Below are 21,976 nucleotides of genomic sequence, written 5' to 3' on the forward strand. Positions count from 1 at the left end.
AATTTCTCACGGCAATGAGAATAACTCAGGAGGTGTGATCCATGTCCAGGATACCGAGAAGTGGCCGGGAGGAGGGGTAGAGTGGCCTGAAGCCACGGCCATCAGACTGGACAGACCCAATTAGAATACAGCGTGGGAGAAGTAAAAAAAGGTTTTCCGGGGCTATACATGGGAAGACAGAGGGATGCATAAGTATTTAGAGAAAGCACAGCAGACGCTGACCAAGATGATATTTTTAGCTGGTAGGACACAAAAATGATGACAGGTTCCCTTTAAATATCTTTTTAGTACATTTTGCCTGAGGAAAACAAACACATAATAATTCTTCACATCTTGATTAATGGTATTTATTATTCTTAGGCTGCAACCTCCTTCATTACACAAGTACACATCACCTGATCCGCTTCATCCAATCAGCATTCAAGTTTATATAATACCTTCATTGGAAAAGCCACAGTGCCCCTATATAAATATGAAGGTATTGTGACTTCCCTGAATAAAATAACCACTGTGCCCTAAGGATAAAACTAAAGCTATTGTGTCCCCAGAATAAAAAAAAAAAAAAAAAATCTCTCATCTGATGTTTTCAATCAGCGCAGTCTTCTAGACACTCTCCCGCTGAATGATATGGGTGGCACAATTAATTCCGCCGTTGGCTTCATCATAGAGTAGGTGCTAAGAGGCAAGAAAAGAAGCTGATTTTGGCTCCTTGCAGCACTCTTATATTTAATTGTGTCCATGTTTTAACTCCGTCCCGACCTCAGACATATCCATACATCCTGATTGGGAATGACTTCCCGAACTTGGATGAATGGATACATCTTGGCCATTTTGCATGCACAGGAGATGGGTGCGCGTCATCGCCAACTGGTGTTCAGCGAATCTGACAGCTGACACCTGGCTCTCACTGTCTGGAGCTGTGCTCGCATCACTACCTTCAGTTTAACCTCCTAAATGCTGCGATCAATATACAGTAGATTGCAGAACTTAGAAGAGGGAGGGGGCTTCCTTGTCCCTCCGATCAGCGCTCCAACGACATTATCACGAGACCACCATCATTGCCACAGTGGCCCGAGGTTATTATGATGACATTCTGGTCACCAGGGCTAGCAAGCTTGTTTGTGAGAGCAGAACTGACTGTTATATAGCATAGCAATGCTCATGCATTGCTATGCCTTACAACAGTGATCAGACTGCTAAATATGAATGTTCCATAGAGGGGCTAAGTAAAAAAAAAAATAATGGACAAAATAATGGAAACACCTAACGTTTTGGCATCATAATCTTCGATCATGTTATAAACATGCAAACCGTGACATATGGTAATGTTTTGTAGTTGATTATTTGTGTTATGTGATATGTGTATGTAAATTAACTGTTTGTTTTGCAGAATTGTAAGAACATTGATGAAAACCTGATACCAATGGCAGACCTCTCAGATTTTCAAAGAGGCCAAATTGTTGGTGCTCATATGGCAGGCGCTAGTGTAACAGAAAGTGTCTGAATGCTTAGCGTGTCAAGAGGTACTGTCTCCAAAGTAATGACTGCGTTTGAAAGAGAAGGAAAAATGTCTGCAGCAAAGCACAGGTCCGGCCAAAATTCAAAGTTGACTGAGAGAGACCGTCGGACTCTAAAGCGAATTGTGAGAGAGGATCGCAAGACCATGGCTCCGAAAATCACTACTGAGCTCAATGAACACCTACAGAACCCAGTTTCCACAAAAACTGTTCGTCGGGAGCTGCACAAATCTGGATTCCACGGAAGAGCTGCAATTAGAAAACCGCTGCTTTCAATGACAAATGTTTCTAACCGTTTAAAGTAGTGTAGAAACCTCCAGAACTGGTCCCTTGAGCAATGGAAACATGTGATATTCTCAGACGAATCATCATTTACCCTATTTCCGACCTCCAGCCGAGTGTACGTTTGGAGACAGCCGAAAGAAGCATTCCATCCAGACTGCCTTCTCCCAACCATAAAACATGGCGGAGGTTCTGTGATGATCTGGGGTGCTATTTTGTGGAGATCCGCTGGGCCAATGATATCCCTTTATGGAAGAATTAACAGCCGCGATTATTTAGGCATTTTGGGTGACCAAGTGCATCCTATGGTTCAAGCACTGGTCCCGGAGGGGAACGCCATCTTTCAGGATGATAATGCACCAATTCATACAGCTAGAATCATTAAAGCGTGGCATGAGGAACATTGTAATGAAGTTAAGCATCTCATCTGGCCCCCACAATCCCCAGACCTCAACATTATTGAGCATTTATGGCCGATTTTAGAGAGTCAAGTTAGACGTCGATTTCCGCCTCCATCATCGCTCAAAGAACTGGAGGGTGTTTTAACTGAAGAATGGGCTACAATTCCTTTGGAAACAATTCACATGTTGTATGAATCCATACCTCAGAGAATTGAGGCTGCAATCATCGCAAAACATGGACCTACACCATATTAAACTAACTTCTGTGGATGTTTCCAGGTGTGTCCATTATTTTGTCCAACCCCTGTATATATCTACCTATTCTATATGGATTTACTGTATGTAATCCATCTCTCCTCTCCTGTCAGCTCCTGCAGTGATTTTACAGAAGCCGACAAATGAATTACCAGCTATTCTTCAAACTATCTGTCTATGAAATATAAAGACATATACTGTATATAAGTGTGTCACTTTCCTAACCTGTCACTCTGATTATACTGTATATGGCAGATCATTTGCCGGATTTTAATCTATCTAGCTATACAGTGGGGCAAAAAAGTATTTAGTCAGTCAGCAATAGTGCAAGTTACACCACTTAAAAAGATGAGAGGCGTCTGAAATTTACATCATAGGTAGACCTCAACTATGGGAGACAAACTGAGAAAAAAAAATCCAGAAAATCACATTGTCTGTTTTTTTTTCATTTTATTTGCATATTATGGTGGAAAATAAGTATTTGGTCAGAAACAAAATTTCATCTCAATACTTTGTGATATATCCTTTGTTGGCAATGACAGAGGTCAAACGTTTTCTGTAAGTCTTCACAAGGTTGCCACACACTGTTGTTGGTATGTTGGCCCATTCCTCCATGCAGATCTCCTCTAGAGCAGTGATGTTTTTGGCTTTTCGCTTGGCAACACGGACTTTCAACTCCCTCCAAAGGTTTTCTATAGGGTTGAGATCTGGAGACTGGCTAGGCCACTCCAGGACCTTGAAATGCTTCTTACGAAGCCACTCCTTCGTTGCCCTGGCGGTGTGCTTTGGATCATTGTCATGTTGAAAGACCCAGCCACGTTTCATCATCAATGCCCTTGCTGATGGAAGGAGGTTTGCACTCAAAATCTCACGATACATGGCCCCATTCATTCTTTCATGTACCCGGATCAGTCGTCCTGGCCCCTTTGCAGAGAAACAGCCCCAAAGCATGATGTTTCCACCACCATGCTTTACAGTAGGTATGGTGTTTGATGGATGCAACTCAGTATTCTTTTTCCTCCAAACACGACAAGTTGTGTTTCTACCAAACAGTTCCAGTTTGGTTTCATCAGACCATAGGACATTCTCCCAAAACTCCTCTGGATCATCCAAATGCTCTCTAGCAAACTTCAGACGGGCCCGGACATGTACAGGCTTAAGCAGTGGGACACGTCTGGCACTGCAGGATCTGAGTCCATGGTGGCGTAGTGTGTTACTTATGGTAGGCCTTGTTACATTGGTCCCAGCTCTCTGCAGTTCATTCACTAGGTCCCCCCCACGTGGTTCTGGGATTTTTGCTCACCGTTCTTGTGATCATTCTGACCCCACGGGGTGGGATTTTGCGTGGAGCACCAGATCGAGGGAGATTATCAGTGGTCTTGTATGTCTTCCATTTTCTAATTATTGCTCCCACAGTTGATTTCTTCACTCCAAGCTGGTTGGCTATTGCAGATTCAGTCTTCCCAGCCTGGTGCAGGGCTACAATTTTGTTTCTGGTGTCCTTTGACAGCTCTTTGGTCTTCACCATAGTGGAGTTTGGAGTCAGACTGTTTGAGGGTGTGCACAGGTGTCTTTTTATACTGATAACAAGTTTAAACAGGTGCCATTACTACAGGTAATGAGTGGAGGAAAGAGGAGACTCTTAAAGAAGAAGTTACAGGTCTGTGAGAGCCAGAAATCTTGATTGCTTGTTTCTGACCAAATACTTATTTTCCACCATAATATGCAAATAAAATGAAAAAAAAACAGACAATGTGATTTTCTGGATTTTTTTTTCTCAGTTTGTCTCCCATAGTTGAGGTCTACCTATGATGTAAATTACAGACGCCTCTCATCTTTTTAAGTGGTGGAACTTGCACTATTGCTGACTGACTAAATACTTTTTTGCCCCACTGTATATCTATTAATCTAATATTTATATATACACAATGCTTTGAGAAAGTATTATGCCCCTAGAACTTTTCAACCTTTTCCCACATATCATGCTTCAAACATAAAGATACCAAATGTAATTTTTTGATGAAGAAACAACAACAAGTGGAACACAATTGTGAAGTTGAACAAAATTTGTTGGTTATTTTACATTTTTGTGGAAATGCAAAAATTGAAAAGTTGGGTGTGCATTATTATTTGACCCCTTTACTTTCAGTGCAGCAAACTCACTCCAGAAGTTCATTGTGGATCTCTGAGTGATCCAATGTTGTCCTAAATGAATAATGATGATAAATGTAAGCCAGCTGTGTGTAATCAAGTCTCCGTATAAATGCACCTGCTCTGTGATAGTCTCAGGGTTCTGTTTGAAGCCCAGAGAGCATCATGAAGACCAAGGAACACAACAGGCAGGTCCGTGATACTGTTGTGAAGTTTAAAGCTGGATTTGGATACAAAATGATTTCCAAAACTTTACACATCCCAAGGAGCACTGTGCAAGCAATTATGTTGAAAAGGAAGGAATATCATACCACTGAAAATCTACCAAGACCCGGCCGTCCCTCTAAACTTTCATCTCAAACAAGGAGAAGACTGATCAGAGATGCAGCCAAGAGGCCCATGATCACTCTGGAAGAACTGCAGAGATCTACAGCTGAGGTGGGACAGTCTGTCCATAGGACAACAATCAGTTGAACACTGCACAAATCTGGCCTTTATGGAAGAGTGGCAAGAAGAAAGCCATTTCTCAAAGATATCTGTTATGAATGGGTCACAGAGGAGGATGGCAGGAACAGGCTAAGCCACCAGAAGACCAGAGAGGTCGGTAACTAAGCGGATTGCAGACCCCAGATCCTATCCGCACAACTAGCAGTAGCCGTGGAGTGTTCCTACGAAGCCCTAGACGCCTCGTCATAGCCAGAGGACTAACTAAGCCTAAAGACAGGAAGATGAAATCAAAACTGCCCCGGAGCAGATTCCCAAAGGAATAGATAGCCCCCCAACATATATTGTCGGTGAGACAAGATGAGACACAAACACAGGCAGAGAACAGACTGAGCAAATGGTGGGGCCCAAGCTGTCTAGACAGGACAGGATAGAAAAGATACTGTCTGCAATCACGCACAAAACCCTGAAAAAGTCCAACGCTACTGATATTCAAAAAACCTGAGATCACACTATCTGCTAGATCATCACTCTGTTGTACACTGGCAGCAAAGCAAAGAGATAATAACTAGAGTTGAGCGACTTTTGGTTTTTTAGGGTCGAGTTTCGTTTCGTGAAACCCGACTTTTCCAAAAGTCGGGTCGAGCAAGATCGTCCGATTATAGGGAAAAGTCGGGGTCGTCCCGAAACACGAAACCCAATGTAAGTCAATGGGGAATAAAAGTCGGCAGTGAGAGGAGGACAGGAAACACACCTACAGTGCCCATTTTAATGCCAAAAGCATCAATTCTTCTTACTTAATCTTGTCAACCTTAATTAACTTCATAATACAAGTTACGCACTGAAAAATGGGGGTTATTTGGCTAAAGTTGTGGGGGGGAGGGCTGGCTCCAGGTTTTCATGTGCCCTGGGCGAAAGAGCGCCCCTTTAACACATACCACAACTCATCATGCTCCGATACGGCAGAGAAATAGCAGTATAGTACAATGAAAAATACTTCACTTTTTACATCTCATGACGAGGCCCATCTATTTCTCCATACAGAATCATTGGTCCCATATAATGTTTGAAACAGTATATGATGAGCTCCACATAATGCTACAGTATATGTTGGTCCCCATGGATGAAGCTCCACTGCGTTATGGGCCCAAATAATGCTCCAAACATAATGGGCCCCATTTCTAATGCTCTAGTGTATAATGGGCCCTGTAAATGCTGCTCCAGTGTCTGATGTCCACCTTTGGAATGTTCCAGTGTATGGTGGGCCCCATCTATCATTCTCCAGAGTATAGTGCTCCCCAAAAATTGCTGTCCCAACATTGAAAACAATGAAATAAGTCTCCTCGCTAGGGAATCCTTGTACTAGTCTGGACTCCTCGTCGTCCCCATCTTCCATCTCACTGCACAGTATTTCAACCTTGCAAGTGCTGTGATCCTGAGCAAGCAGGGGGGGCCCACTCGTTGGCGACGGCACTGGCACAGGGCCCCTGATAGTACGGTGGTGTGTCTGATGGCGGGTAGGCCGAACCTGCTCTTTCATCTGCAGCTTCCTCTTTGTCACCGTGTAAGATGGAACTGTATATGGGGAGGGTAACCTGAGTTTCATCAGGGTCAGATTCAGGCCGGGTAGCGTGCGAGGGGAATGTAGTGGTCTGGGTCAATGTACCAGCAGATTCATCGAGCAGTGGCTGGGCATCAGTGCACTTGTGTCGCCCCCAGGAGTACGGTCGCCACAGTGGCATTACCTTCCTCCTAGGGAGTGTGATGTCATGCTTGGGAGCAACGAAGGATCTCGCTAGCAGGTTAACTGATTGAGCGGCGTTATTCCCACGAGTCATGACCCTCCAAACAGCGTTCATGAAGGCAAAGTGTTTGTTTTACGTGGGCAGTATGGTTGCAAAGCTGAACCTTAAAGGAATGTCCAGAAGGGCACCACCAGGAGTGGAGCCTACGGTTTAATTCGACTCCACCTGGGAAACCTCAACCATGCAAGCTTCAGAAAAGATGCACAGATTGCAAGCTTAATTCCGTTAACGAACGAGACTCCGTCATGCCCCGCGGTCCGAGTCCGGCTTACTAGAGGGACACGTGAGGCTCTGGCACATGAGATTGGCCAATAACTGGTGTGTCATGCCCTTACATGTCCGTGGCTGCATGTGCGCTACACTGAAAAGGCCAGCGTTTGTCGCTTACAGGTGAAGATAACCCGCTGAACAACGTTAGTGATGGGGATCTGTGATTACAATTATTACTCGCGAACGCTGATTTCCCAGTAAGTGCAGGTCAACCGCAGTTCCGGAATTAGGCCTAACCGTCATTCCTGAAAAAATGAAAAACTTACGTGTGCAAACCACAGGTGCTGTAGCTTGCTTAACAGCTCGCCAGCCGTTCTCAGGCCCAGTATGGATTACACGTGATTGCACAAAGGTGAGAAAGGGTAGCGTATCCCCGGATAACATGTATGGATAGCGTACACATTCAAAATATATGTCTATACATCAGGAGGCAGGCTCAGACGGTGTTAGGCCCAGTATGGCTTGCAGGTGATTGCACAAAGGTGAGAAAGGGTACCGTATCCCCGGATAACAAGTAAGGATAGGGTACACATTCAAAATATATGTCTATACATCAGGAGGCAGGCTCAGACGGTGTTAGGCCCAGTATGGCTTGCAGGTGATTGCACAAAGGTGAGAAAGGGTACCGTATCCCCGGATAACATGTATGGATAGCGTACACATTCAAAATATATGTCTATACATCAGGAGGCAGGCTCAGACGGTGTTAGGCCCAGTATGGCTTGCAGGTGATTGCACAAAGGTGAGAAAGGGTACCGTATCCCCGGATAACATGTATGGATAGCGTACACATTCAAAATATATGTCTATACATCAGGAGGCAGGCTCAGACGGTGTTAGGCCCAGTATGGCTTGCAGGTGATTGCACAAAGGTGAGAAAGGGTACCGTATCCCCGGACAACAAGTAAGGATAGCGTACACATTCAAAATATATGTCTATACATCAGGAGGCAGGCTCAGACTGTGTTAGGCCCAGTATGGCTTGCAGGTGATTGCACAAAGGTGAGAAAGGGTACCGTATCCCCAGATAACATGTATGGATAGCGTACACATTCAAAATATATGTCTATACATCAGGAGGCAGGCTCAGACGGTGTTAGGCCCAGTATGGCTTGCAGGTGATTGTACAAAGGTGAGAAAGGGTACTGTATCCGCGGATAACATGTATGGATAGCGTACACATTCAAAATATATGTCTATACATCAGGAGGCAGGCTCAGACGGTGTTAGGCCCAGTATGGCTTGCAGGTGATTGCACAAAGGTGAGAAAGGGTACCGTATCCCCGGATAACATGTATGGATAGCGTACACATTCAAAATATTTGTCTATACATCAGGAGGCAGGCTCAAACGGTGTTAGGCCCAGTATGGCTTGCAGGTGATTGCACAAAGGTGAGAAAGGGTACCGTATCCCCGGATAACAAGTAAGGATAGCGTACACATTCAAAATATATGTCTATACATCAGGAGGCAGGCTCAGACGGTGTTAGGCCCAGTATGGCTTGCAGGTGATTGCACAAAGGTGAGAAAGGGTACCGTATCCCCGGATAACATGTATGGATAGCGTACACATTCAAAATATATGTCTATACATCAGGAGGCAGGCTCAGACGGTGTTAGGCCCAGTATGGCTTGCAGGTGATTGCACAAAGGTGAGAAAGGGTACCGTATCCCCGGATAACATGTATGGATAGCGTACACATTCAAAATATATGTCTATACATCAGGAGGCAGGCTCAGACGGTGTTAGGCCCAGTATGGCTTGCAGGTGATTGCACAAAGGTGAGAAAGGGTACCGTATCCCCGGATAACATGTATGGATAGCGTACACATTCAAAATATATGTCTATACATCAGGAGGCAGGCTCAGACGGTGTTAGGCCCAGCATGGCTTGCAGGTGATTGCACAAAGGTGAGAAAGGGTACCGTATCCCCGGATAACATGTATGTATAGCGTACACATTCAAAATATATGTCTATACATCAGGAGGCAGGCTCAGATGGTGTTAGGCCCAGTATGGCTTGCAGGTGATTGCACAAAGGTGAGAAAGGGTACCGTATCCCCGGATAACATGTATGGATAGCGTACACATTCAAAATATATGTCTATACATCAGGAGGCAGGCTCAGACGGTGTCAGGCACAGTATGGATTTGACGGCCCAGATTACACAGCGGAGGAGCAGGGAGAGGTAAAGATTGCAAATGCTGGGGCCCTGCCCAAGCAAGAGGGGCCCACTCGTGGGCGTCGGTACTGGCACTGGGCCCCTCATAGTACAGCGGTGTGTCTGACGGCGGGTGTGCACCACCACCGTCAGAGACACTTGATTGCACTATGAGGGACCCTGTGCCAGTGCCCGCGCCCAAGAGTCGGCCTACCCACCTGTCCAGGGCAACGGCACTCGCACGGTGTCGTGCGCTAGGTGGTGACCCCGGCCATGGGGGGGGAGGCAGCACAGTTAGGGAGTTTTAGAAAGTGGCATATGTTGATGTTGGACATTCAGCAGATGCAAAAGGCGAAATAGGTGAAGTCCCAGGAAGAGGTGGACCAAAGCAAGCCATTTTTCTGTCACCCTATGTGTCATCAGGGGAAGGTGGGACAAAATCCTTGGAAACCCATGCATGGTTCATTTTAATGAAGGTTAGATCATCCACATTTTGGGTTGACAGACGGGTCCTTTTTTCTGTCAGGATTGATCCAGCTGCACTGAAGACTCTTTCCGATAGCACACTTGCAGCTGGGCAAGCGAGCTCCTGTAAGGCATATTGGGCCAATTCAGGCCAGGTGTCCAGTTTAGCGGCCCAATAGTCAAAGGGGAATGACCTGTGTGGGAGAACATCGATATGGGAGGAAAAGTAGTTTGTAACCATAGTTGACAACTGCTGTCTCCTGTCACTTTCCATCGATGCAGTATTACCAGTTGTGTGAGCGGTATTTGAAAAATCAGTCCACAACATTGTCATGAAACCCCTGTCTCCAACGCTACTTCTGCTGTGTGCACCACGAACACCTCTGCCAAGCTACCCCCGGCCCGTACGGCTCGTGTGAGAACCATCACCGCTGCTGTGTGCTGGGAATGCCTCAAGCAACCGATTTACCAGAGTTGCTTGTTTATTAGCCAATATTAGGTCAAGGTTCTCCTGTGGCATGATGTTTTATAATTTGCCTTTATAGCGTGGATCCAGGATGCTGGCCAACCTGTAGTCGTCATCGTTCATCATTTTGGCAATGCGGGGGTCCCTTTTTAGGATCTGCAAGGCATAATCTGACATGTGGGCCAATGTTCCCGGTGTCAATGATGCACTGCGAGTGCTGGTTGGAGGAGCACTTTCTGGCAAATCCACATCCCTCCAGTCACGCACAAACCCTGTACCAGACCTTGCCACGCCAACATTTTCACTTGCCCCACGAGATGCATCCTCCTCCCCTAAGTAATCATCCCCATCATCCTCCTCCTCCTCTTCTTCCTCCACCTCGTCCAGGAGAGGTCCCTGAGCAGACAATGGCTGAATGTCATCAAGGATTCCCTCCTCCTCTTCCTCCTCATCAACATTGGCTGCAGACGCCTGCTCCTTAAGGTGCGTCAAAGTTTGCATGAGTAGACGCATAAGTGGGATGCTCATGCTTAGGATGGCGTCGTCTGCGCTTACCAGCCGTGTGCATTCCTCAAAACACTGAAGGACTTTACAGAGGTCTTTCAGCTTCGACCACTGCACACCTGTCAACTCCATGTCTGCTCTCAAAGTGCCTGGCCGTGTATCCTCCCACAAATGCATTATGGCCTGCCTCTGCTCGCACAGCCGCTCCACCATGTGCAGGGTGGAGTTCCACCTTGTTGCAATGTCGATAATGAGGCGGTGGTTGGGAAGGTGGAGCAATCGCTGCAGCTTCTGCATACGAACGGAGTGTACAGGCGACCGGCGGATGTGCGCGCACAGTCTTCGCACCTTCTGGAGCAGGGCTGTTAACTCCGGATAATTTTTGAGGAAGCACTGCACCACCAGGTTCAAGGTGTGAGCCAAGCAAGGTATGTGGCTGAGTTTTGAAAGGGCTATGGCTGCCACAAAATTACGGCCGTTATCACTAACTACCTTGCCTGCCTCAAGATGTACACTGCCCAGCCATGACTCAGTTTGTCGCTTCAAGTACTCGGCCAGCACCTCGGTGGTGTGTCTGTTGCCCAAACACATCATCTGCAACACAGCCTGCTGACGCTTTCCACTAGCTGCTCGATAGGGGGACACATCGTGTGCAACAGTGGCAGCTGCAGATGGAGTGCTCGTACGACTGCGCTCTGTGGACGAGCTTTCGCTTCTGGAGGAGGAGGAGGAGGGTCGAACGCCTACAGCCAACTGTTTCCTATACCGTGGGCTAGGCAGCACTGTCCCACCACCGCTGTCCCCTGTGGACCCTGCATCCACCACCTTAACCCAGTGCGCAGTGATGGACACGTAATGGCCCTGGCCATGCCGACTGGACCATGCATCAGTTGTGAGGTGCAACTTTCCGCTCACTGACTGCTTGAGTGCATGGACAATGCGGTCTTTCACATGATGGTGGAGGGCTGGGATGGCTTTGCGAGAGAAGAAGTGGCGACTGGGTAGGTCATAGCGTGGTACTGCATAGGCCATGAGTTCGCGGAAAGCTGTGCTTTCCACCAACCGAAAGGGCATCATCTCAAACGAGATTAGTTTGGCAATGTGGGCGTTCAAACCCAGTGTACGCGGATGAGAGACTGAGTACTTTCTTGACCTACTCATAGTGTCTGGGAGGGTGAGCTGGACTTGAGAGCTGCATATGGTGGAAGTAGCGGTGGACAGGGCGGACTGAGAGAGGGTTGATGATGGTGATGGAGTTGTTGTTCTTTCTGATGGCCTAGAATCAGTCTTTCGTTGATATAACAGTGGGATTCCCTGACTGCTGTGGCCTTGCAACGACACCTCAACATTTGCTGCTGTGCTAACTGGTGGGCTTACAGTGGGGGAAACAATGTAGCGTTGCTGACTACTTTCGTTGTGATCAGTTGCACATGTGGCACTTGAGGTTTGGTGTTGTGTCCACGCTTGCAAGTGCATGCTGGTTAAATGTCTAAGCATGCAACTGGTATTCAAATTTTTCAGATTTTTCCCTCGGTTAAAGGTCTTTGCGCACTTCGTACAGATAACCTTGGCCTGATCATGAGGATTTTGTTCAAAAAAGTGCCACACTGCACTCTTCCTACTTTGGCAGACATTTTGCGGCCTAGCACGCTGTGATCTTTTGACCCTCTGGACAAGCTGTCCAGCAACTATTTTGATGTTTGGAACCTGTCTTTGGAGTGCTCCGGGCCTGCCAGATAACAGCTGTTGCGATGTCGATGTCTGCTGTGGATGCTCCTCATCTGAGCTATTGGAAGCAGCACCCTCTTCCCCCAATGGATGCCAATCTGGGTCAACAACTGGGTCATCCATCACCTCCTCTTCTATGTCATGTGCACCTTCCTCTGTGTCACCGTGTATGGTGGTATAGTGTGCGGGAAGGGGCACCTGAGTCTCATCAGGGTCAGAATCTGGCTCTGTACACTGCGAGGACAATGTAGTGCTCTGAGTGAATGTACCAGCAGAATCATCCATCAGTGGCTGTGTATCAGTGCACTCCATGTCAGATTCATCTTGGCCTGGGTAATTCACCATTTCACTTGATAATCCAGGCATGGTATGTGAAAACAGCTCCATGGAGTAATCAGTACTATGGCCTGCGTCATCCTTCAATCTTGGTTGGGGTGAAGGACACAAGGAAAGGTGTGGTTCATGAACATGAGCCTCCAATGACGACTCAGTGCTTTTACTTTTTACAACTGAAGAAGAGGAGGCGATAGAGCTGGAGGCTGAGTCAGCAATGTAAGACAAAACTTTTTCCTGATGCTCTGGCTTTAAAAGCGGTTTGCCAACTCCTAGAAAACTAAGCGTTCGAGGCCTTATGTAGCCAGACGATGACGCAGGCTCAACACCTCCTGCATTCGGTCCTATTTTGCTCTTGCCACTACCATCAGATCCACCACCAACACCATCATTACCAGCTGCCAACCCCCACCCAATTCCACGGCCTCTTCCACCAGACTTCCTCATTTTTGGTAGAAATGTAGACAAAATCCAACAAACTATATAGTAATGTAAAACAAGGTACAAGGTGTCTATAGGACAGGGGAGATTTTGAATTTCTGCAGACACTTGTGGACACTGGACACTTTTGGATTGTGTGAGGCCCACTGAATATCTGAGCGCTCTGTCACAGGCTCGATGGCAGAGCTGTGACCAAAGTCACTAGAGGATAAGGGAGATTTTTAATTTCTGCACACACTTGTGGACACTGGACACTTATGGATTGTGTGAGGCCCACTGAATATCTGAGCGCTCTGTCACAGGCTTGATGGCAGAGCTGTGACCAAAGTCACTAGAGGATAAGGGAGATTTTGAATTTCTGCACACACTTGTGGACACTGGACACTTATGGATTGTGTGAGGCCCACTGAATATCTGGGCGCTCTGTCACAGGCTCGATGGCAGAGCTGTGACCAAAGTCACTAGAGGATAAGGGAGATTTTTAATTTCTGCACACACTTGTGGACACTGGACACTTATGGATTGTGTGAGGCCCACTGAATATCTGAGCGCTCTGTCACAGGCTCGATGGCAGAGCTGTGACCAAAGTGACTAGAGGATAAGGGAGATTTTGAATTTCTGCACACACTTGTGGACACTGGACACTTATGGATTGTGTGAGGCCCACTGAATATCTGAGCGCTCTGTCACAGGCTCGATGGCAGAGCTGTGACCAAAGTCACTAGAGGATAAGGGAGATTTTGAATTTGTGCACACACTTGTGGACACTGGACACTTATGGATTGTGTGAGGCCCACTGAATATCTGAGCGCTCTGTCACAGGCTCGATGGCAGAGCTGTGACCAAAGTCACTAGAGGATAAGGGAGATTTTGAATTTCTGCACACACTTGTGGACACTGGACACTTATGGATTGTGTGAGGCCCACTGAATATCTGAGCGCTCTGTCACAGGCTCGATGGCAGAGCTGTGACCAAAGTCACTAGAGGATAAGGGAGATTTTGAATTTGTGCACACACTTGTGGACACTGGACACTTATGGATTGTGTGAGGCCCACTGAATATCTGAGCGCTCTGTCACAGGCTCGATGGCAGAGCTGTGACCAAAGTCACTAGAGGATAAGGGAGATTTTGAATTTGTGCACACACTTGTGGACACTGGACACTTATGGATTGTGTGAGGCCCACTGAATATCTGAGCGCTCTGTCACAGGCTCGATGGCAGAGCTGTGACCAAAGTCACTAGAGGATAAGGGAGATTTTTAATTTCTGCACACACTTGTGGACACTGGACACTTATGGATTGTGTGAGGCCCACTGAATATCTGAGCGCTCTGTCACAGGCTCGATGGCAGAGCTGTGACCAAAGTCACTAGAGGATAAGGGAGATTTTGAATTTGTGCACACACTTGTGGACACTGGACACTTATGGATTGTGTGAGGCCCACTGAATATCTGAGCGCTCTGTCACAGGCTCGATGGCAGAGCTGTGACCAAAGTCACTAGAGGATAAGGGAGATTTTTAATTTCTGCACACACTTGTGGACACTGGACGCTTATGGATTGTGTGAGGCCCACTGAATATCTGAGCGCTCTGTCACAGGCTCGATGGCAGAGCTGTGACCAAAGTCACTAGAGGATAAGGGAGATTTTGAATTTGTGCACACACTTGTGGACACTGGACACTTATGGATTGTGTGAGGCCCACTGAATATCTGAGCGCTCTGTCACAGGCTCGATGGCAGAGCTGTGACCAAAGTCACTAGAGGATAAGGGAGATTTTGAATTTGTGCACACACTTGTGGACACTGGACACTTATGGATTGTGTGAGGCCCACTGAATATCTGAGCGCTCTGTCACAGGCTCGATGGCAGAGCTGTGACCAAAGTGACTAGAGGATAAGGGAGATTTTGAATTTCTGCACACACTTGTGGACACTGGACACTTATGGATTGTGTGAGGCCCACTGAATATCTGAGCGCTCTGTCACAGGCTCGATGGCAGAGCTGTGACCAAAGTCACTAGAGGATAAGGGAGATTTTGAATTTGTGCACACACTTGTGGACACTGGACACTTATGGATTGTGTGAGGCCCACTGAATATCTGAGCGCTCTGTCACAGGCTCGATGGCAGAGCTGTGACCAAAGTCACTAGAGGATAAGGGAGATTTTTAATTTCTGCACACACTTGTGGACACTGGACGCTTATGGATTGTGTGAGGCCCACTGAATATCTGAGCCCTATGTCACAGGCAGAAATTGGCTAGTGTATCACAAACTACAAGGTGTATGTAGAATTGGGCAGAATAGGAATCTCCCTAGAATGTAGGTCTGTAAGAACGGAACATGTCCTCGACTTATTCTCACAGAGTGACACACTGATAGCTTCACTGTGGCTGTGATAACAGCCGTTACACGGTACTTTGTGAGGAGCGTACACCGCTGTATGGTGTGAAAAAATGCACGCTCAGTACCTCAGCTGGACAAAAAAAAAAAATTGGGATTGCTTTTAAAAAAGCAGTTTGCGGAGCAGTGGGTAAACAGCAATGCAGGAATGTCAGGAAGCCATAGAAGTCAGCCCAACAACCAACACCACTGATACACCACTATATAGCCTCCCCTTGCACTGCACAGTGACTGGTGTGTTGTACAGGCAAAATCGCTAGCAGCAGAAGCAGTTTTTTTTTCTTCTCAGCAGGACAAAAAAAAAAAATTGGGATTGCTTTTAAAAAAGCAGTTTTCGGAGCAGTGGGTAAACAGCAATGCAGGAATGTCAGGAAGCCTTAGAAGGCAGCCCAACAACCAACACCACTGATACACCACTATATAGCCTCCCCTTGCACTGCACAGTGACTGGTGTGTTGTACAGGCAAAATCGCTAGCAGCAGAAGCAGTTTTTTTTTCTTCTTCTCAGCAGGACAAAAAAAAAAAATTGGGATTGCTTTTAAAAAAGCAGTTTGCGGAGCAGTGGGTAAACAGCAATGCAGGAATGTCAGGAAGCCTTAGAAGGCAGCCCAACAACCAACACCACTGATACACCACTATATAGCCTCCCCTTGCACTGCACACACAGTGACTGGTGTGTTGTACAGGCAAAATCGCTAGCAGCAGAAGCAGTTTTTGGTGTCTTCTTCCCTGCCTAACGCTCTCCCTACAAAATCAGCAGCAGCAGCAGCTCTCTCTATTCTGAGATCAGCATGAGTAACATGGCGGTCGGCGTGCACTCCCTTTTATACCCCCTGTGACGCCCACCAAAGCAAGCCAATCACTTGCATGCCCTTCTGAAAGATGGTGGTGACCCGTGCCTATGTCATCACGTTGCCCACAGTGTCCGTGGATCCTGATTGGCTGAAAAAGAGCGCAAAACAAAGTTTTGAAACGCGACTTTGGCGCGTAAGTCGCCGACCTCGTGGCCGACCTCATCCTAGGGTCGGGTTTCGTTTCATGAAACCCGACTTTGCCAAAAGTCGGCGACTTTTGAAATTTTTCGACCCGTTTCGCTCCTCTAGTTGGGACTCGTACACACTGCATACTGCTATCTCTGGCGCCATACTTGCATACTTACCTGACTGGGAGGAGCGTTGCCACGGCGCTTCTCTTCGGCTGTAGACCGCGGCAGGAGTGCGGCTGGAATCGCGCATGTGCATAGCGCGATCCGGCGCCATTTTTCTGAAGACACATTTGCCGTGTGTCTTCAGCAATATGGCGCCGGACAGCGCTATGGGCATGCGCGTACTCTGGCGCCAGACTCCTCCCCCGGCCTCCAGCAGAACGTGACAGCACTGGAACACAGGAAAGAAGGGTGAGTATAAATGTTTTTTGTATGTGTGTAGTTTAATAGGGGTGAGGGGATCATGCATACCAGGAAAGGGGGGGTGAGGGGACCATAGATATCAGGATAAGGGTGGTGAGGGGACCACGCATACCAGGATAGGGGGGTGAGGGGAGGGGACCATGCATACCACGAAAAGGGGATGAGGGGACCATGCATACCACGAAAGGGGGGTGAGGGGACCATGCATACCATGAAAGGGGGGTGAAGGGACCATGCATACCATGAAAGGGGGGTGAGAGGACCATGCATACCATGAAAGGGGGGTGAGGGGGACCATGTATACCATGAAAGGGGGGTGAAGGGACCATGCATACCATGAAAGGGGGGTGAGGGGACCATGCATACCATGAAAAAGGGGTGTGGGGACCATGCATACCAGGATTGGGGGGTGAGGGGACCATGCATACCAGGAATGGGGGTGAGGGGGACCATGTATACCAGGAATGGGGGGTGAGGGGAACCATGTAGGAAAGAAGGGATATCAGGATAAGGGGGGTGAGGGGCCACGCATACCAGGATAGGGGGGTGAGGGGAGAGGACCATGCATACCATGAAAGGGGGGTGAAGGGACCATGCATACCATGAAAGAGGGGTGAGGGGACCATGCATACCACGATAGGGGGGTGAGGGGACCATGCATACCACAAGAAAGGGGGTGTGGGGACCATGCATACCAGGATTGGGGGGTGAGGGGACCATGCATACAAGGAATGGGGGGTGAGGGGGACCATGTATACCAGGAAAGGGGGGTGAGGGGGACCATGTATACCAGGAATGGGGGTGAGGGGGACCATTGATACCAGGATTGGGGGGTGAGAGGACCATTCATACCAGGATTGGGTGGGTGAGGGGACCATGCATACCAGGATTGGGGGATGAGAGGACCATGCATACCAGGAATGGGGGTGAGGGGGACCATGTATACCAGGATTGGGGGGTGAGAGGACCATTCATACCAGGATTGGGGGGTGAGGGGTAGCATGCATACCAGGATTGGGGGATGAGGGGACCATGCATACCAGGATTGGGGGATGAGAGGACCATGCATACCAGGAATGGGGGTGAGGAGACCATGCATACCAGGATAGGGGGTGAGAGGACCATGCATCCAGGAAAGGGGGGGAGAGAGGACCATGCATACCAGGATAGGGGGGTGGGGTGGGTGAGAGGACCATGCATACCATGGCCTCTGTTGGGTAAATGGGGGTCTAAGGATCAGTTTGATGTATGCAGCAGGAGCTGAGCCAGAACATGCGCTTAACATTCAGGCATAAAGCAATGCTGACAATCACAATATTTCATATCCGATGTGTTAAAGTCATGTTATATCAATTTTTAAGAGAGGCCAGGCTGCTCTCTAGTGGTGAAAAATAAGTATACACCAGAATATTTTTTTTAGGTACTGTAGAGCTTACCACAGTTTAAAGAGAACCTGTCATGTAAAACAATATTAACAAGCAGGTATGGGGTTAATCTGCAGGGTAATAGCGTTCTAAAGCCGTACACTGTGACTGAAGCTGCCCCTCTGTGACTGAAAGGTAATTTCCTCCTGGCGGACAGGCTGTAAGTGTGGTGGCTGCATAGCTTTAGAATGCTATTAAACTACATAATAACCCCATATCTGCAGGTTTATAGCATTTGGGGACATGACAGGTTGGAATACGCCAATTTAAAAACTGAGATGGTGGATGAGTTTCACTTGGGTATCCTGGTTGGTGATGAGGACGAGACAGTGTCCAGAGAGGCTTAAATTTCTGAACTGGGGTTTTCTAGGGGAAATTTTGGGATTAGTCAACTACAGGATCTTACCCAAAAAGGGGCATTAGAAAATGTGACTGTGATAAAAGGGGTTGCTTAAGAACTGAGGGACGACACCAGATTCCCTTACTTTGCAATCATCAAACCATTCCAGCAAAATCTGAACATCAATATGGCGCCTCTTCCCTTTTGAGCTTTGCACTGTGCCTCAAAAGTAGTTTTCCCTCACATATAGGGTAGCAGCGCACTCAGGAGACTTTGCCCAATAAATTGTATGGTGCAATTTATCCTGTTACCATTATGAAAACGCAAAAATTTGAAGCTAAAATAACATTTTTATGGAGAAAATGTGATTTTTTTATTTTCAGGGCTCAACGTTATAAACTTCAGTGAAGCTGCTCACCACATGTCTAAATTCATTCCTTGAGGGGTATAGTTTCCAAAATTGGGTCACTTATGGGGGGGTTTCCACTGATAGGCACATCAAGAGCTCTCCAAAGGTGATATGACATCCGCTACTGATTCTAGAAAATTTTACAGTCAAAAAGTCAAATGACGCTCCTTCCTTTCCGAGCCCTGCCGTGCACACAAACAGTAGTTTTCTCCCTGATGTGAGGTATCAGCATACTCAGGAGAAATTGCACTACAAATTGTATGGTGCAATTTCTCCTGTTACCCTTATGAAAATGCAAAAATTTGAGGCTAAAATGAAATTTTTGTGGAGAAATGTGATATTTTATTTTCAACATTATAAACCTCTGTGAAGCACCTGGGGGTTCAAAGTGCATATCCACATGCATAAAGTGAGCATTTCAATGCAATTGTATGGTGGAGGAATCGCCGCGTTTCCGCAAAATTAATGGACATGCTGCAGATTTTTCTGCTATGAGATTCTGCAGTGGAAACATCTACAGCATTCGCACAGCAACTGCAGAATCCCATAGGATTGCATGGGATGTGTTTTACCTAGCAATTTTTAAGCTTTTCCGCAGCGGCAAAAACGAGGCAGAAACGCTTAAAAAACACAACGTGGGCACACAGCCTTACAGGAGGAAACCCACGCAAACACAGGGAGAACTTACAAACTCCTTGTGGTCATTGATGGGATTTGAACCCAGGACCCCTGCACTGAAAAGCAACAGTTCTAATGACTGAGCCACCATACAGGCAAAATTAGCTAATTTAATGATCATTTGCAGTTTCACTGTACCATCTGTGTGTAAGAACAATTTAATGTACTTACGCTACTGTAGCTGAAATTACCATGGCTGCTGGCACCAGATTTGCCCTCCGATAGATGCTCATTAAGGCAAACCTGTGAGCAGGATTTTGCTAAGTAAACTACAATCATTGTCATGTTGTTGCTGTTATACTGATTCAAATAATACCCGGGGTGAAGAAATCCATCTTGTGGTTCTTGTGTAATCAGTGTTAGAAGTTTTCAATTAATGATATGCCTGTTCTCCGGGGTGGGCCTGTGGGCAGAGTCTTATTTTCCTGCTCAAAGCCAGAGAAACCAAGGAAAGACCTGCCCACAGGCCCCGAAACGCAAACTGTCTGTCTCTATGATAAGGAGTATGTTTTTGATTTGCAATGCCTATGTCAGGCTTTCCATGCATTCCTTTACCGGTTCATAATTTTATGGTCATCTGTAGCCAGAAGTTTCAAAATTTGAATCCAAATTGACTTATTTAATGACCATTTGCAGTTTTGCTTTATCATCTGTGTGCACGTGGCCATCATGGTACAGGGCCCCATCTTCATTTGTCCATTTTTTGGATATTCTATGTTATTGTAATTTCCCTATCCAAATTTGTTTGCCGTGCACTTGTTATGCTCTTACCCCCATTTAATTTCCTTTTGCAGCCCCCTAGCCCTTAGGCTAGTTTCACACTAGCGTTTATTCGACGCAGCGCACGGCGCCGCTAAGCCACGCCCCCTGCCGGCTCCCTGCCAGCCCCATCCGGTCATCGCCACCTACTATCGCACATGGAGGGTTGCGATCTGCGCACCCTATCTTTAGCATAGGGTGCGCAGATCGTGCGCTGACCATGCGCTAGCAGGATTTTGCCGTGCGCTGCGCACTTTTGAAGGTGCGCCCGTGTGCGCCGAACGCAGCATGTTGCATTGCGGCGCGCACGGCGCACCTTCAAAAGTGCGCAGCGCATGGCAAAATCCTGCTAGCGCACGGCCAGCACACGATCTGCGCACCCTATGCTAAAGATAGGGTGCGCAGATCGCAAGCGTCCATGTGCGCTAGTAGGCGGCAATGAACGGATGAGGCGGGCAGGGAGCCGGGAGGGGGCAGGGCTTAGCGGCGGCCATGCGCAGGCCGTCGCTGCGCTATAAAGCGCAAATGTGAAACCGGCCTTACTTTGTCCATATTGCAGCCATTTTAAAGCACTGAAGTTCGGGTTGCCATTGATATCTACTGGGTTCGGGGTCAAGTTCTGATACCGAACCGAACTTTTAACTCTAGTTCGGCCTAACTCGACGAACCCGAACAGCTATGGGTCCACTCATCCCTAGTGAGCTGTGGAAATTACATCAACGCTGCAGTCAAACATTGAGACCGGAGTAGTGGCAGAAAGGCGTGCTTTGCCTTGGTAGGGTGAATACGTGTTTTGTTTTCTATGTCACAGATATAAAAGTGTTTGGAGTCCACTTTTCTTAAGTGGAAAACACTTTTAAGGGTTCTCAAATTCAATTAATCTATGTCTGTCACAAAGCCTCACAGTCTCTATGACAAGTACTACAAGTTCGCAGCAGATTACCTCTATTTTGTAACACACTTTATGGAAAGTCAGCATACATCTTCTGGAGTATCAAAAACATTGTAACAGGCCAAGTTACATGTTTAACATAGGACCCGACTTTGATATCATCTTCACAATTCTTGCATCCATTGAACTTGTGGGTTTTCGTATAGTTTCTGCTTGAATTTCTTTGCAGGATGTCAGAATAGTTTACCAGAGTTGATGTTTTGATGTGAACTGTCCAGGGCCGCCATCAGGGCATTACTGCCCTTACTGCTGTATGGGGCTCGGTGACCAGCAATACAGAAGGGGGCCCGCAGGTCAGGGGCCCCACTCCTGTGCTTCTAGTCATCGGCCCCAAGTACTGTGCATCATCGGGCGGCCCCAAGTGTGTGCGGCGG

This window comes from Dendrobates tinctorius, unplaced genomic scaffold (assembly GCF_039654945.1).
Source record: "Dendrobates tinctorius isolate UK_male_01 unplaced genomic scaffold, ASM3965494v1 ptg000165l, whole genome shotgun sequence".
In the NCBI taxonomy this organism is placed as follows: domain Eukaryota; kingdom Metazoa; phylum Chordata; class Amphibia; order Anura; family Dendrobatidae; genus Dendrobates; species Dendrobates tinctorius.